The sequence below is a fragment of the Podarcis gaigeae genome (assembly GCF_964106915.1).
Source record: "Podarcis gaigeae genome assembly, chromosome: 2".
Taxonomy (NCBI): Eukaryota; Metazoa; Chordata; class Lepidosauria; order Squamata; family Lacertidae; genus Podarcis; species Podarcis gaigeae.
This window is the reverse complement of record NC_139679.1, coordinates 10,157,547-10,174,787: the sequence shown is the minus strand read 5'-3', so window position 1 is coordinate 10,174,787 and position 17,241 is coordinate 10,157,547.

Below are 17,241 nucleotides of genomic sequence, written 5' to 3'. Positions count from 1 at the left end.
GATTTTTTCAAAAAAAGTTGTTCAGACGTTGAGGGCTAATTCTATTTCCCATGATAAAAACGCATCTGTGTCCACCGAAAAACCTTTCAGGGGATCGTTTGCAACAGTTTGGCACCATTTTTGAGTGAATTGCAGAACGTCAGATTTTTGCAGAAATTGTGACCGCGCGGCTTAGGGATTTTTGCAAAAAAATGTTGTTCAGACGTCGAGGGCTAATTCTGTTTCCCATGATAAAAACGCATCTGTTTCCACCGAAAAACCTTTCAGGGGATCGTTTGCAACACTTCAGCGCCATTTTTGAATGAATTGAAGAACGTCAGATTTTTGCTGAAATTGTGACCGCGCGGCTTAGGGATTTTTGCAAAAAAATGTTGTTCAGACGTCGAGGGCTAATTCTGTTTCCCATGATAAAAACGCATCTGTTTCCACCGAAAAACCTTTCAGGGGATCGTTTGCAACAGTTCAGCGCCATTTTTGAATGAATTGCAGAACGTCAGATTTTTGCGGAAATTGTGACCGCGCGGCTTAGGGATTTTTTCAAAAAAAGTTGTTCAGACGTTGAGGGCTAATTCTATTTCCCATGATAAAAACGCATCTGTGTCCACCGAAAAACCTTTCAGGGGATCGTTTGCAACAGTTTGGCACCATTTTTGAGTGAATTGAAGAACGTCAGATTTTTGCAGAAATTGTGACCGCGCGGCTTAGGGATTTTTGCAAAAAAATGTTGTTCAGACGTCGAGGGCTAATTCTGTTTCCCATGATAAAAACGCATCTGTTTCCACCGAAAAACCTTTCAGGGGATCGTTTGCAACAGTTCAGCGCCATTTTTGAATGAATTGAAGAACGTCAGAAATTTAGAAGAAATTTTGATCGCGCGGCTTAGGGATTTTTGCAAAAAAATGTTGTTCAGACGTTGAGGGCTAATTCTGTTTCCCATGATAAAAACGCATCTGTCTCCATCGAAAAACCTTTCAGGGGATCCTTTGCAACAGGTTAGCACCATTTTTGAGTGAATTGCAGAACGTCAGATTTTTGCTGAAATTGTGACCGCGCGGCTTAGGGATTTTTGCAAAAAAATGTTGTTCAGACGTCGAGGGCTTATTCTGTTTCCCATGATAAAAACGCATCTGTTTCCACCAAAAAACCTTTCAGGGGATCGTTTGCAACACTTCAGCGCCATTTTTGAATGAATTGAAGAACGTCAGATTTTTGCTGAAATTGTGACCGCGCGGCTTAGGGATTTTTGCAAAAAAATGTTGTTCAGACGTCGAGGGCTAATTCTGTTTCCCATGATAAAAACGCATCTGTTTCCACCGAAAAACCTTTCAGGGGATCGTTTGCAACAGTTCAGCGCCATTTTTGAATGAATTGAAGAACGTCAGAAATTTAGAAGAAATTGTGATCGCGCGGCTTAGGGATTTTTGCAAAAAAATGTTGTTCAGACGTTGAGGGCTAATTCTGTTTCCCATGATAAAAACGCATCTGTTTCCGCCGAAAAACCTTTCAGGGGATCGTTTGCAACAGTTTAGCACCATTTTTGAGTGAATTGCAGAACGTCAGATTTTTGCTGAAATTGTGACCGCGCGGCTTAGGGATTTTTGCAAAAAAATGTTGTTCAGACGTCGAGGGCTAATTCTGTTTCCCATGATAAAAACGCATCTGTTTCCACCGAAAAACCTTTTAGGGGATCGTTTGCAACAGTTCAGCGCCATTTTTGAATGAATTGCAGAACGTCAGATTTTTGCTGAAATTGTGACCGCGCGGCTTAGGGATTTTTGCAAAAAAATGTTGTTCAGACGTTGAGGGCTTATTCTGTTTCCCATGCTAAAAACGCATCTGTTTCCACCTAAAAACCTTTCAGGGGATCGTTTGCAACAGTTTGGCACCATTTTTGAGTGAATTGCAGAACGTCAGATTTTTGCGGAAATTCTGACCGCGCGGCTTAGGGATTTTTGCAAAAAAATGTTGTTCGGACGTCGAGGGCTAATTCTGTTTCCCATGATAAAAACGCATCTGTTTCCACCGAAAAACCTTTCAGGGGATCGTTTGCAACACTTCAGCGCCATTTTTGAATGAATTGAAGAACGTCAGATTTTTGCTGAAATTGTGACCGCGCGGCTTAGGGATTTTTGCAAAAAAATGTTGTTCAGACGTCGAGGGCTAATTCTGTTTCCCATGATAAAAACGCATCTGTTTCCACCGAAAAACCTTTCAGGGGATCGTTTGCAACAGTTCAGCGCCATTTTTGAATGAATTGCAGAACGTCAGATTTTTGCGGAAATTGTGACCGCGCGGCTTAGGGATTTTTTCAAAAAAAGTTGTTCAAACGTTGAGGGCTAATTCTATTTCCCATGATAAAAACGCATCTGTGTCCACCGAAAAACCTTTCAGGGGATCGTTTGCAACAGTTTGGCACCATTTTTGAGTGAATTGCAGAACGTCAGATTTTTGCTGAAATTGTGACCGCGCGGCTTAGGGATTTTTGCAAAAAAATGTTGTTCAGACGTTGAGGGCTTATTCTGTTTCCCATGCTAAAAACGCATCTGTTTCCACCGAAAAACCTTTCAGGGGATCGTTTGCAACAGTTTGGCACCATTTTTGAGTGAATTGCAGATCGTCAGATTTTTGCTGAAATTCTGACCCCGCGGCTTAGGGATTTTTGCAAAAAAATGTTGTTCAGACGTCGAGGGCTTATTCTGTTTCCCATGATAAAAACGTATCTGTTTACACCGAAAAACCTTTCAGGGGATCGTTTGCAACAGTTTGGCACCATTTTTGAGTGAATTGCAGAACGTCAGATTTTTGCTGAAATTGTGACCGCGCGGCTTAGGGATTTTTGCAAAAAAATGTTGTTCAGACGTCGAGGGCTTATTCTGTTTCCCATGCTAAAAACGCACCTGTTTCCACCGAAAAACCTTTCAGGGGATCGTTTGCAACAGTTTGGCACCATTTTTGAGTGAATTGCAGAACGTCAGATTTTTGCTAAAATTGTGACCGCGCGGCTTAGGGATTTTTGCAAAAAAATGTTGTTCGGACGTCGAGGGCTAATTCTGTTTCCCATGATAAAAACGCATCTGTTTCCACCGAAAAACCTTTCAGGGGATCGTTTGCAACAGTTCAGCGCCATTTTTGAATGAATTGCAGAACGTCAGATTTTTGCTGAAATTGTGACCGCGCGGCTTAGGGATTTTTGCAAAAAAATGTTGTTCAGACGTCGAGGGCTTATTCTGTTTCCCATGCTAAAAAAGCATCTGTTTCCACCGAAAAACCTTTCAGGGGATCGTTTGCAACAGTTTGGCACCATTTTTGAGTGAATTGCAGAACGTCAGATTTTTGCTGAAATTGTGACCGCGCGGCTTAGGGATTTTTTCAAAAAAAGTTGTTCAGACGTTGAGGGCTAATTCTATTTCCCATGATAAAAACGCATCTGTGTCCACCGAAAAACCTTTCAGGGGATCGTTTGCAACAGTTTGGCACCATTTTTGAGTGAATTGCAGAACGTCAGATTTTTGCAGAAATTGTGACCGCGCGGCTTAGGGATTTTTGCAAAAAAATGTTGTTCAGACGTCGAGGGCTAATTCTGTTTCCCATGATAAAAACGCATCTGTTTCCACCGAAAAACCTTTCAGGGGAACGTTTGCAACACTTCAGCGCCATTTTTGAATGAATTGAAGAACGTCAGATTTTTGCTGAAATTGTGACCGCGCGGCTTAGGGATTTTTGCAAAAAAATGTTGTTCAGACGTCGAGGGCTAATTCTGTTTCCCATGATAAAAACGCATCTGTTTCCACCGAAAAACCTTTCAGGGGATCGTTTGCAACAGTTCAGCGCCATTTTTGAATGAATTGCAGAACGTCAGATTTTTGCGGAAATTGTGACCGCGCGGCTTAGGGATTTTTTCAAAAAAAGTTGTTCAGACGTTGAGGGCTAATTCTATTTCCCATGATAAAAACGCATCTGTGTCCACCGAAAAACCTTTCAGGGGATCGTTTGCAACAGTTTGGCACCATTTTTGAGTGAATTGCAGAACGTCAGATTTTTGCAGAAATTGTGACCGCGCGGCTTAGGGATTTTTGCAAAAAAATGTTGTTCAGACGTCGAGGGCTAATTCTGTTTCCCATGATAAAAACGCATCTGTTTCCACCGAAAAACCTTTCAGGGGATCGTTTGCAACAGTTCAGCGCCATTTTTGAATGAATTGAAGAACGTCAGAAATTTAGAAGAAATTTTGATCGCGCGGCTTAGGGATTTTTGCAAAAAAATGTTGTTCAGACGTTGAGGGCTAATTCTGTTTCCCATGATAAAAACGCATCTGTCTCCATCGAAAAACCTTTCAGGGGATCCTTTGCAACAGGTTAGCACCATTTTTGAGTGAATTGCAGAACGTCAGATTTTTGCTGAAATTGTGACCGCGCGGCTTAGGGATTTTTGCAAAAAAATGTTGTTCAGACGTCGAGGGCTAATTCTGTTTCCCATGATAAAAACGCATCTGTTTCCACCGAAAAACCTTTCAGGGGATCGTTTGCAACAGTTCAGCGCCATTTTTGAATGAATTGAAGAACGTCAGAAATTTAGAAGAAATTGTGATCGCGCGGCTTAGGGATTTTTGCAAAAAAATGTTGTTCAGACGTTGAGGGCTAATTCTGTTTCCCATGATAAAAACGCATCTGTTTCCGCCGAAAAACCTTTCAGGGGATCGTTTGCAACAGTTTAGCACCATTTTTGAGTGAATTGCAGAACGTCAGATTTTTGCTGAAATTGTGACCGCGCGGCTTAGGGATTTTTGCAAAAAAATGTTGTTCAGACGTCGAGGGCTAATTCTGTTTCCCATGATAAAAACGCATCTGTTTCCACCGAAAAACCTTTTAGGGGATCGTTTGCAACAGTTCAGCGCCATTTTTGAATGAATTGCAGAACGTCAGATTTTTGCTGAAATTGTGACCGCGCGGCTTAGGGATTTTTGCAAAAAAATGTTGTTCAGACGTTGAGGGCTTATTCTGTTTCCCATGCTAAAAACGCATCTGTTTCCACCGAAAAACCTTTCAGGGGATCGTTTGCAACAGTTTGGCACCATTTTTGAGTGAATTGCAGAACGTCAGATTTTTGCGGAAATTCTGACCGCGCGGCTTAGGGATTTTTGCAAAAAAATGTTGTTCAGACGTCGAGGGCTTATTCTGTTTCCCATGCTAAAAACGCATCTGTTTCCACCGAAAAACCTTTCAGGGGATCGTTTGCAACAGTTTGGCACCATTTTTGAGTGAATTGCAGAACGTCAGATTTTTGCTGAAATTGTGACCGCGCAGCTTAGGGATTTTTGCAAAAAAAATGTTGTTCAGACGTCGAGGGCTAATTCTGTTTCCCATGATAAAAACGCATCTGTTTCCACCGAAAAACATTTCAGGGGATCGTTTGCAACAGTTCAGCGCCATTTTTGAATGAATTGAAGAACGTCAGAAATTTAGAAGAAATTGTGATCGCGCGGCTTAGGGTTTTTTGCAAAAAAATGTTGTTCAGACGTTGAGGGCTAATTCTGTTTCCCATGATAAAAACGCATCTGTTTCCGCCGAAAAACCTTTCAGGGGATCGTTTGCAACAGTTTAGCACCATTTTTGAATGAATTGCAGAACGTCAGATTTTTGCTGAAATTGTGACCGCGCGGCTTAGGGATTTTTGCAAAAAAATGTTGTTCAGACGTCGAGGGCTAATTCTGTTTCCCATGATAAAAACGCATCTGTTTCCACCGAAAAACCTTTTAGGGGATCGTTTGCAACAGTTCAGCGCCATTTTTGAATGAATTGCAGAACGTCAGATTTTTGCTGAAATTGTGACCGCGCGGCTTAGGGATTTTTTCAAAAAAAGTTGTTCAGACGTTGAGGGCTAATTCTATTTCCCATGATAAAAACGCATCTGTGTCCACCGAAAAACCTTTCAGGGGATCCTGTGCAACAGGTTAGCACCATTTTTGAGTGAATTGCAGAACGTCAGATTTTTGCTGAAATTGTGACCGCGCGGCTTAGGGATTTTTGCAAAAAAATGTTGTTCAGACGTCGAGGGCTTATTCTGTTTCCCATGATAAAAACGCATCTGTTTCCACCGAAAAACCTTTCAGGGGATCGTTTGCAACAGTTTGGCACCATTTTTGAGTGAATTGCAGAACGTCAGATTTTTGCTGAAATTGTGACCGCGCGGCTTAGGGATTTTTGCAAAAAAATGTTGTTCAGACGTCGAGGGCTTATTCTGTTTCCCATGCTAAAAACGCACCTGTTTCCACCGAAAAACCTTTCAGGGGATCGTTTGCAACAGTTTGGCACCATTTTTGAGTGAATTGCAGAACGTCAGATTTTTGCTAAAATTGTGACCGCGCGGCTTAGGGATTTTTGCAAAAAAATGTTGTTCGGACGTCGAGGGCTAATTCTGTTTCCCATGATAAAAACGCATCTGTTTCCACCGAAAAACCTTTCAGGGGATCGTTTGCAACAGTTCAGCGCCATTTTTGAATGAATTGCAGAACGTCAGATTTTTGCTGAAATTGTGACCGCGCGGCTTAGGGATTTTTGCAAAAAAATGTTGTTCAGACGTCGAGGGCTTATTCTGTTTCCCATGCTAAAAAAGCATCTGTTTCCACCGAAAAACCTTTCAGGGGATCGTTTGCAACAGTTTGGCACCATTTTTGAGTGAATTGCAGAACGTCAGATTTTTGCTGAAATTGTGACCGCGCGGCTTAGGGATTTTTGCAAAAAAATGTTGTTCAGACGTCGAGGGCTAATTCTGTTTCCCATGATAAAAACGCATCTGTTTCCACCGAAAAACCTTTCAGGGGATCGTTTGCAACAGTTCAGCGCCATTTTTGAATGAATTGAAGAACGTCAGAAATTTAGAAGAAATTGTGATCGCGCGGCTTAGGGATTTTTGCAAAAAAATGTTGTTCAGACGTTGAGGGCTAATTCTGTTTCCCATGATAAAAACGCATCTGTTTCCGCCGAAAAACCTTTCAGGGGATCGTTTGCAACAGTTTAGCACCATTTTTGAGTGAATTGCAGAACGTCAGATTTTTGCTGAAATTGTGACCGCGCGGCTTAGGGATTTTTGCAAAAAAAAGTTGTTCAGACGTCGAGGGCTAATTCTGTTTCCCATGATAAAAACGCATCTGTTTCCACCGAAAAACCTTTTAGGGGATCGTTTGCAACAGTTCAGCGCCATTTTTGAATGAATTGCAGAACGTCAGATTTTTGCTGAAATTGTGACCGCGCGGCTTAGGGATTTTTGCAAAAAAATGTTGTTCAGACGTTGAGGGCTTATTCTGTTTCCCATGCTAAAAACGCATCTGTTTCCACCGAAAAACCTTTCAGGGGATCGTTTGCAACAGTTTGGCACCATTTTTTAAGTGAATTGCAGAACGTCAGATTTTTGCGGAAATTCTGACCGCGCGGCTTAGGGATTTTTGCAAAAAAATGTTGTTCAGACGTCGAGGGCTTATTCTGTTTCCCATGCTAAAAACGCATCTGTTTCCACCGAAAAACCTTTCAGGGGATCGTTTGCAACAGTTTGGCACCATTTTTGAGTGAATTGCAGAACGTCAGATTTTTGCTGAAATTGTGACCGCGCAGCTTAGGGATTTTTGCAAAAAAAATGTTGTTCAGACGTCGAGGGCTAATTCTGTTTCCCATGATAAAAACGCATCTGTTTCCACCGAAAAACATTTCAGGGGATCGTTTGCAACAGTTCAGCGCCATTTTTGAATGAATTGAAGAACGTCAGAAATTTAGAAGAAATTGTGATCGCGCGGCTTAGGGTTTTTTGCAAAAAAATGTTGTTCAGACGTTGAGGGCTAATTCTGTTTCCCATGATAAAAACGCATCTGTTTCCGCCGAAAAACCTTTCAGGGGATCGTTTGCAACAGTTTAGCACCATTTTTGAATGAATTGCAGAACGTCAGATTTTTGCTGAAATTGTGACCGCGCGGCTTAGGGATTTTTGCAAAAAAATGTTGTTCAGACGTCGAGGGCTAATTCTGTTTCCCATGATAAAAACGCATCTGTTTCCACCGAAAAACCTTTTAGGGGATCGTTTGCAACAGTTCAGCGCCATTTTTGAATGAATTGCAGAACGTCAGATTTTTGCTGAAATTGTGACCGCGCGGCTTAGGGATTTTTTCAAAAAAAGTTGTTCAGACGTTGAGGGCTAATTCTATTTCCCATGATAAAAACGCATCTGTGTCCACCGAAAAACCTTTCAGGGGATCCTGTGCAACAGGTTAGCACCATTTTTGAGTGAATTGCAGAACGTCAGTTTTTTGCTGAAATTGTGACCGCGCGGCTTAGGGATTTTTGCAAAAAAATGTTGTTCAGACGTCGAGGGCTTATTCTGTTTCCCATGATAAAAACGCATCTGTTTCCACCGAAAAACCTTTCAGGGGATCGTTTGCAACAGTTTGGCACCATTTTTGAGTGAATTGCAGAACGTCAGATTTTTGCTGAAATTGTGACCGCGCGGCTTAGGGATTTTTGCAAAAAAATGTTGTTCAGACGTCGAGGGCTTATTCTGTTTCCCATGCTAAAAACGCACCTGTTTCCACCGAAAAACCTTTCAGGGGATCGTTTGCAACAGTTTGGCACCATTTTTGAGTGAATTGCAGAACGTCAGATTTTTGCTAAAATTGTGACCGCGCGGCTTAGGGATTTTTGCAAAAAAATGTTGTTCGGACGTCGAGGGCTAATTCTGTTTCCCATGATAAAAACGCATCTGTTTCCACCGAAAAACCTTTCAGGGGATCGTTTGCAACACTTCAGCGCCATTTTTGAATGAATTGAAGAACGTCAGATTTTTGCTGAAATTGTGACCGCGCGGCTTAGGGATTTTTGCAAAAAAATGTTGTTCAGACGTCGAGGGCTAATTCTGTTTCCCATGATAAAAACGCATCTGTTTCCACCGAAAAACCTTTCAGGGGATCCTGTGCAACAGGTTAGCACCATTTTTGAGTGAATTGCAGAACGTCAGATTTTTGCTGAAATTGTGACCGCGCGGCTTAGGGATTTTTGCAAAAAAATGTTGTTCAGACGTCGAGGGCTTATTCTGTTTCCCATGCTAAAAAAGCATCTGTTTCCACCGAAAAACCTTTCAGGGGATCGTTTGCAACAGTTTGGCACCATTTTTGAGTGAATTGCAGAACGTCAGATTTTTGCTGAAATTGTGACCGCGCGGCTTAGGGATTTTTGCAAAAAAATGTTGTTCAGACGTCGAGGGCTAATTCTGTTTCCCATGATAAAAACGCATCTGTTTCCACCGAAAAACCTTTCAGGGGATCGTTTGCAACAGTTCAGCGCCATTTTTGAATGAATTGAAGAACGTCAGAAATTTAGAAGAAATTGTGATCGCGCGGCTTAGGGATTTTTGCAAAAAAATGTTGTTCAGACGTTGAGGGCTAATTCTGTTTCCCATGATAAAAACGCATCTGTTTCCGCCGAAAAACCTTTCAGGGGATCGTTTGCAACAGTTTAGCACCATTTTTGAGTGAATTGCAGAACGTCAGATTTTTGCTGAAATTGTAACCGCGCGGCTTAGGGATTTTTGCAAAAAAATGTTGTTCGGACGTCGAGGGCTAATTCTGTTTCCCATGATAAAAACGCATCTGTTTCCACCGAAAAACCTTTCAGGGGATCGTTTGAAACAGTTTGGCACCATTTTTGAGTGAATTGCAGAACGTCAGATTTTTGCTGAAATTGTGACCGCGCAGCTTAGGGATTTTTTCAAAAAAAGTTGTTCAGACGTTGAGGGCTAATTCTATTTCCGATGATAAAAACGCATCTGTTTCCACCGAAAAATCTTTCAGGGGATCGTTTGCAACAATTTGGCACCATTTTTGAGTGAATTGCAGAACGTCAGATTTTTGCTGAAATTGTGACCGCGCGGCTTAGGGATTTTTGCAAAAAAAAGTTGTTCAGACGTTGAGGGCTAATTTTGTTTCCCATGATAAAAACGCATCTGTCTCCACCGAAAAACCTTTCAGGGGATCCTTTGCAACAGGTTAGCACCATTTTTGAGTGAATTGCAGAACGTCAGATTTTTGCTGAAATTGTGACCGCGCGGCTTAGGGATTTTTGCAAAAAAATGTTGTTCAGACGTTGAGGGCTTATTCTGTTTCCCATGCTAAAAACGCATCTGTTTCCACCGAAAAACCTTTCAGGGGATCGTTTGCAACAGTTTGGCACCATTTTTGAGTGAATTGCAGATCGTCAGATTTTTGCTGAAATTCTGACCGCGCGGCTTAGGGATTTTTGCAAAAAAATGTTGTTCAGACGTCGAGGGCTTATTCTGTTTCCCATGATAAAAACGTATCTGTTTACACCGAAAAACCTTTCAGGGGATCGTTTGCAACAATTTGGCACCATTTTTGAGTGAATTGCAGAACGTCAGATTTTTGCTGAAATTGTGACCGCGCGGCTTAGGGATTTTTGCAAAAAAAAATTTGTTCAGACGTTGAGGGCTAATTTTGTTTCCCATGATAAAAACGCATCTGTCTCCATCGAAAAACCTTTCAGGGGATCCTTTGCAACAGGTTAGCACCATTTTTGAGTGAATTGCAGAACGTCAGATTTTTGATGAAATTGTGACCGCGCGGCTTAGGGATTTTTGCAAAAAAATGTTGTTCAGACGTCGAGGGCTTATTCTGTTTCCCATGCTAAAAACGCACCTGTTTCCACCGAAAAACCTTTCAGGGGATCGTTTGCAACAGTTTGGCACCATTTTTGAGTGAATTGCAGAACGTCAGATTTTTGCTAAAATTGTGACCGCGCGGCTTAGGGATTTTTGCAAAAAAATGTTGTTCGGACGTCGAGGGCTAATTCTGTTTCCCATGATAAAAACGCATCTGTTTCCACCGAAAAACCTTTCAGGGGATCGTTTGCAACAGTTCAGCGCCATTTTTGAATGAATTGCACAACGTCAGATTTTTGCTGAAATTGTGACCGCGCGGCTTAGGGATTTTTGCAAAAAAAGTTGTTCAGACGTTGAGGGCTAATTCTATTTCCCATGATAAAAACGCATCTGTGTCCACCAAAAAACCTTTCAGGGGATCCTGTGCAACAGGTTAGCACCATTTTTGAGTGAATTGCAGAACGTCAGATTTTTGCTGAAATTGTGACCGCGCGGCTTAGGGATTTTTGCAAAAAAATGTTGTTCAGACGTCGAGGGCTTATTCTGTTTCCCATGATAAAAACGCATCTGTTTCCACCGAAAAACCTTTCAGGGGATCGTTTGCAACAGTTTGGCACCATTTTTGAGTGAATTGCAGAACGTCAGATTTTTGCTGAAATTGTGACCGCGCGGCTTAGGGATTTTTGCAAAAAAATGTTGTTCAGACGTCGAGGGCTTATTCTGTTTCCCATGCTAAAAACGCACCTGTTTCCACCGAAAAACCTTTCAGGGGATCGTTTGCAACAGTTTGGCACCATTTTTGAGTGAATTGCAGAACGTCAGATTTTTGCTAAAATTGTGACCGCGCGGCTTAGGGATTTTTGCAAAAAAATGTTGTTCGGACGTCGAGGGCTAATTCTGTTTCCCATGATAAAAACGCATCTGTTTCCACCGAAAAACCTTTCAGGGGATCGTTTGCAACACTTCAGCGCCATTTTTGAATGAATTGAAGAACGTCAGATTTTTGCTGAAATTGTGACCGCGCGGCTTAGGGATTTTTGCAAAAAAATGTTGTTCAGACGTCGAGGGCTAATTCTGTTTCCCATGATAAAAACGCATCTGTTTCCACCGAAAAACCTTTCAGGGGATCCTGTGCAACAGGTTAGCACCATTTTTGAGTGAATTGCAGAACGTCAGATTTTTGCTGAAATTGTGACCGCGCGGCTTAGGGATTTTTGCAAAAAAATGTTGTTCAGACGTCGAGGGCTTATTCTGTTTCCCATGCTAAAAAAGCATCTGTTTCCACCGAAAAACCTTTCAGGGGATCGTTTGCAACAGTTTGGCACCATTTTTGAGTGAATTGCAGAACGTCAGATTTTTGCTGAAATTGTGACCGCGCGGCTTAGGGATTTTTGCAAAAAAATGTTGTTCAGACGTCGAGGGCTAATTCTGTTTCCCATGATAAAAACGCATCTGTTTCCACCGAAAAACCTTTCAGGGGATCGTTTGCAACAGTTCAGCGCCATTTTTGAATGAATTGAAGAACGTCAGAAATTTAGAAGAAATTGTGATCGCGCGGCTTAGGGATTTTTGCAAAAAAATGTTGTTCAGACGTTGAGGGCTAATTCTGTTTCCCATGATAAAAACGCATCTGTTTCCGCCGAAAAACCTTTCAGGGGATCGTTTGCAACAGTTTAGCACCATTTTTGAGTGAATTGCAGAACGTCAGATTTTTGCTGAAATTGTAACCGCGCGGCTTAGGGATTTTTGCAAAAAAATGTTGTTCGGACGTCGAGGGCTAATTCTGTTTCCCATGATAAAAACGCATCTGTTTCCACCGAAAAACCTTTCAGGGGATCGTTTGAAACAGTTTGGCACCATTTTTGAGTGAATTGCAGAACGTCAGATTTTTGCTGAAATTGTGACCGCGCAGCTTAGGGATTTTTTCAAAAAAAGTTGTTCAGACGTTGAGGGCTAATTCTATTTCCGATGATAAAAACGCATCTGTTTCCACCGAAAAATCTTTCAGGGGATCGTTTGCAACAATTTGGCACCATTTTTGAGTGAATTGCAGAACGTCAGATTTTTGCTGAAATTGTGACCGCGCGGCTTAGGGATTTTTGCAAAAAAAAGTTGTTCAGACGTTGAGGGCTAATTTTGTTTCCCATGATAAAAACGCATCTGTCTCCACCGAAAAACCTTTCAGGGGATCGTTTGCAACAGTTTAGCACCATTTTTGAGTGAATTGCAGAACGTCAGATTTTTGCTGAAATTGTGACCGCGCGGCTTAGGGATTTTTGCAAAAAAATGTTGTTCAGACGTCGAGGGCTAATTCTGTTTCCCATGATAAAAACGCATCTGTTTCCACCGAAAAACCTTTTAGGGGATCGTTTGCAACAGTTCAGCGCCATTTTTGAATGAATTGCAGAACGTCAGATTTTTGCTGAAATTGTGACCGCGCGGCTTAGGGATTTTTGCAAAAAAATGTTGTTCAGACGTTGAGGGCTTATTCTGTTTCCCATGCTAAAAACGCATCTGTTTCCACCGAAAAACCTTTCAGGGGATCGTTTGCAACAGTTTGGCACCATTTTTTAAGTGAATTGCAGAACGTCAGATTTTTGCGGAAATTCTGACCGCGCGGCTTAGGGATTTTTGCAAAAAAATGTTGTTCAGACGTCGAGGGCTTATTCTGTTTCCCATGCTAAAAACGCATCTGTTTCCACCGAAAAACCTTTCAGGGGATCGTTTGCAACAGTTTGGCACCATTTTTGAGTGAATTGCAGAACGTCAGATTTTTGCTGAAATTGTGACCGCGCAGCTTAGGGATTTTTGCAAAAAAAATGTTGTTCAGACGTCGAGGGCTAATTCTGTTTCCCATGATAAAAACGCATCTGTTTCCACCGAAAAACATTTCAGGGGATCGTTTGCAACAGTTCAGCGCCATTTTTGAATGAATTGAAGAACGTCAGAAATTTAGAAGAAATTGTGATCGCGCGGCTTAGGGTTTTTTGCAAAAAAATGTTGTTCAGACGTTGAGGGCTAATTCTGTTTCCCATGATAAAAACGCATCTGTTTCCGCCGAAAAACCTTTCAGGGGATCGTTTGCAACAGTTTAGCACCATTTTTGAATGAATTGCAGAACGTCAGATTTTTGCTGAAATTGTGACCGCGCGGCTTAGGGATTTTTGCAAAAAAATGTTGTTCAGACGTCGAGGGCTTATTCTGTTTCCCATGATAAAAACGCATCTGTTTCCACCGAAAAACCTTTTAGGGGATCGTTTGCAACAGTTCAGCGCCATTTTTGAATGAATTGCACAACGTCAGATTTTTGCTGAAATTGTGACCGCGCGGCTTAGGGATTTTTTCAAAAAAAGTTGTTCAGACGTTGAGGGCTAATTCTATTTCCCATGATAAAAACGCATCTGTGTCCACCGAAAAACCTTTCAGGGGATCCTGTGCAACAGGTTAGCACCATTTTTGAGTGAATTGCAGAACGTCAGATTTTTGCTGAAATTGTGACCGCGCGGCTTAGGGATTTTTGCAAAAAAATGTTGTTCAGACGTCGAGGGCTTATTCTGTTTCCCATGATAAAAACGCATCTGTTTCCACCGAAAAACCTTTCAGGGGATCGTTTGCAACAGTTTGGCACCATTTTTGAGTGAATTGCAGAACGTCAGATTTTTGCTGAAATTGTGACCGCGCGGCTTAGGGATTTTTGCAAAAAAATGTTGTTCAGACGTTGAGGGCTAATTCTGTTTCCCATGATAAAAACGCATCTGTTTCCGCCGAAAAACCTTTCAGGGGATCGTTTGCAACAGTTTAGCACCATTTTTGAATGAATTGCAGAACGTCAGATTTTTGCTGAAATTGTGACCGCGCGGCTTAGGGATTTTTGCAAAAAAATGTTGTTCAGACGTCGAGGGCTAATTCTGTTTCCCATGATAAAAACGCATCTGTTTCCACCGAAAAACCTTTTAGGGGATCGTTTGCAACAGTTCAGCGCCATTTTTGAATGAATTGCACAACGTCAGATTTTTGCTGAAATTGTGACCGCGCGGCTTAGGGATTTTTGCAAAAAAAGTTGTTCAGACGTTGAGGGCTAATTCTATTTCCCATGATAAAAACGCATCTGTGTCCACCAAAAAACCTTTCAGGGGATCCTGTGCAACAGGTTAGCACCATTTTTGAGTGAATTGCAGAACGTCAGATTTTTGCTGAAATTGTGACCGCGCGGCTTAGGGATTTTTGCAAAAAAATGTTGTTCAGACGTCGAGGGCTTATTCTGTTTCCCATGATAAAAACGCATCTGTTTCCACCGAAAAACCTTTCAGGGGATCGTTTGCAACAGTTTGGCACCATTTTTGAGTGAATTGCAGAACGTCAGATTTTTGCTGAAATTGTGACCGCGCGGCTTAGGGATTTTTGCAAAAAAATGTTGTTCAGACGTCGAGGGCTTATTCTGTTTCCCATGCTAAAAACGCACCTGTTTCCACCGAAAAACCTTTCAGGGGATCGTTTGCAACAGTTTGGCACCATTTTTGAGTGAATTGCAGAACGTCAGATTTTTGCTAAAATTGTGACCGCGCGGCTTAGGGATTTTTGCAAAAAAATGTTGTTCGGACGTCGAGGGCTAATTCTGTTTCCCATGATAAAAACGCATCTGTTTCCACCGAAAAACCTTTCAGGGGATCGTTTGCAACACTTCAGCGCCATTTTTGAATGAATTGAAGAACGTCAGATTTTTGCTGAAATTGTGACCGCGCGGCTTAGGGATTTTTGCAAAAAAATGTTGTTCAGACGTCGAGGGCTAATTCTGTTTCCCATGATAAAAACGCATCTGTTTCCACCGAAAAACCTTTCAGGGGATCCTGTGCAACAGGTTAGCACCATTTTTGAGTGAATTGCAGAACGTCAGATTTTTGCTGAAATTGTGACCGCGCGGCTTAGGGATTTTTGCAAAAAAATGTTGTTCAGACGTCGAGGGCTTATTCTGTTTCCCATGCTAAAAAAGCATCTGTTTCCACCGAAAAACCTTTCAGGGGATCGTTTGCAACAGTTTGGCACCATTTTTGAGTGAATTGCAGAACGTCAGATTTTTGCTGAAATTGTGACCGCGCGGCTTAGGGATTTTTGCAAAAAAATGTTGTTCAGACGTCGAGGGCTAATTCTGTTTCCCATGATAAAAACGCATCTGTTTCCACCGAAAAACCTTTCAGGGGATCGTTTGCAACAGTTCAGCGCCATTTTTGAATGAATTGAAGAACGTCAGAAATTTAGAAGAAATTGTGATCGCGCGGCTTAGGGATTTTTGCAAAAAAATGTTGTTCAGACGTTGAGGGCTAATTCTGTTTCCCATGATAAAAACGCATCTGTTTCCGCCGAAAAACCTTTCAGGGGATCGTTTGCAACAGTTTAGCACCATTTTTGAGTGAATTGCAGAACGTCAGATTTTTGCTGAAATTGTAACCGCGCGGCTTAGGGATTTTTGCAAAAAAAATGTTGTTCGGACGTCGAGGGCTAATTCTGTTTCCCATGATAAAAACGCATCTGTTTCCACCGAAAAACCTTTCAGGGGATCGTTTGAAACAGTTTGGGCACCATTTTTGAGTGAATTGCAGAACGTCAGATTTTTGCTGAAATTGTGACCGCGCAGCTTAGGGATTTTTTCAAAAAAAGTTGTTCAGACGTTGAGGGCTAATTCTATTTCCGATGATAAAAACGCATCTGTTTCCACCGAAAAATCTTTCAGGGGATCGTTTGCAACAATTTGGCACCATTTTTGAGTGAATTGCAGAACGTCAGATTTTTGCTGAAATTGTGACCGCGCGGCTTAGGGATTTTTGCAAAAAAAGTTGTTCAGACGTTGAGGGCTAATTTTGTTTCCCATGATAAAAACGCATCTGTCTCCACCGAAAAAACCTTTCAGGGGATCGTTTGCAACAGTTTAGCACCATTTTTGAGTGAATTGCAGAACGTCAGATTTTTGCTGAAATTGTGACCGCGCGGCTTAGGGATTTTGCAAAAAAATGTTGTTCAGACGTCGAGGGCTAATTCTGTTTCCCATGATAAAAACGCATCTGTTTCCACCGAAAAACCTTTTAGGGGATCGTTTGCAACAGTTCAGCGCCATTTTTGAATGAATTGCAGAACGTCAGATTTTTGCTGAAATTGTGACCGCGCGGCTTAGGGATTTTTGCAAAAAAATGTTGTTCAGACGTTGAGGGCTTATTCTGTTTCCCATGCTAAAAACGCATCTGTTTCCACCGAAAAACCTTTCAGGGGATCGTTTGCAACAGTTTGGCACCATTTTTTAAGTGAATTGCAGAACGTCAGATTTTTGCGGAAATTCTGACCGCGCGGCTTAGGATTTTTGCAAAAAAATGTTGTTCAGACGTCGAGGGCTTATTCTGTTTCCCATGCTAAAAACGCATCTGTTTCCACCGAAAAACCTTTCAGGGGATCGTTTGCAACAGTTTGGCACCATTTTTGAGTGAATTGCAGAACGTCAGATTTTTGCTGAAATTGTGACCGCGCAGCTTAGGGATTTTTGCAAAAAAAATGTTGTTCAGACGTCGAGGGCTAATTCTGTTTCCCATGATAAAAACGCAT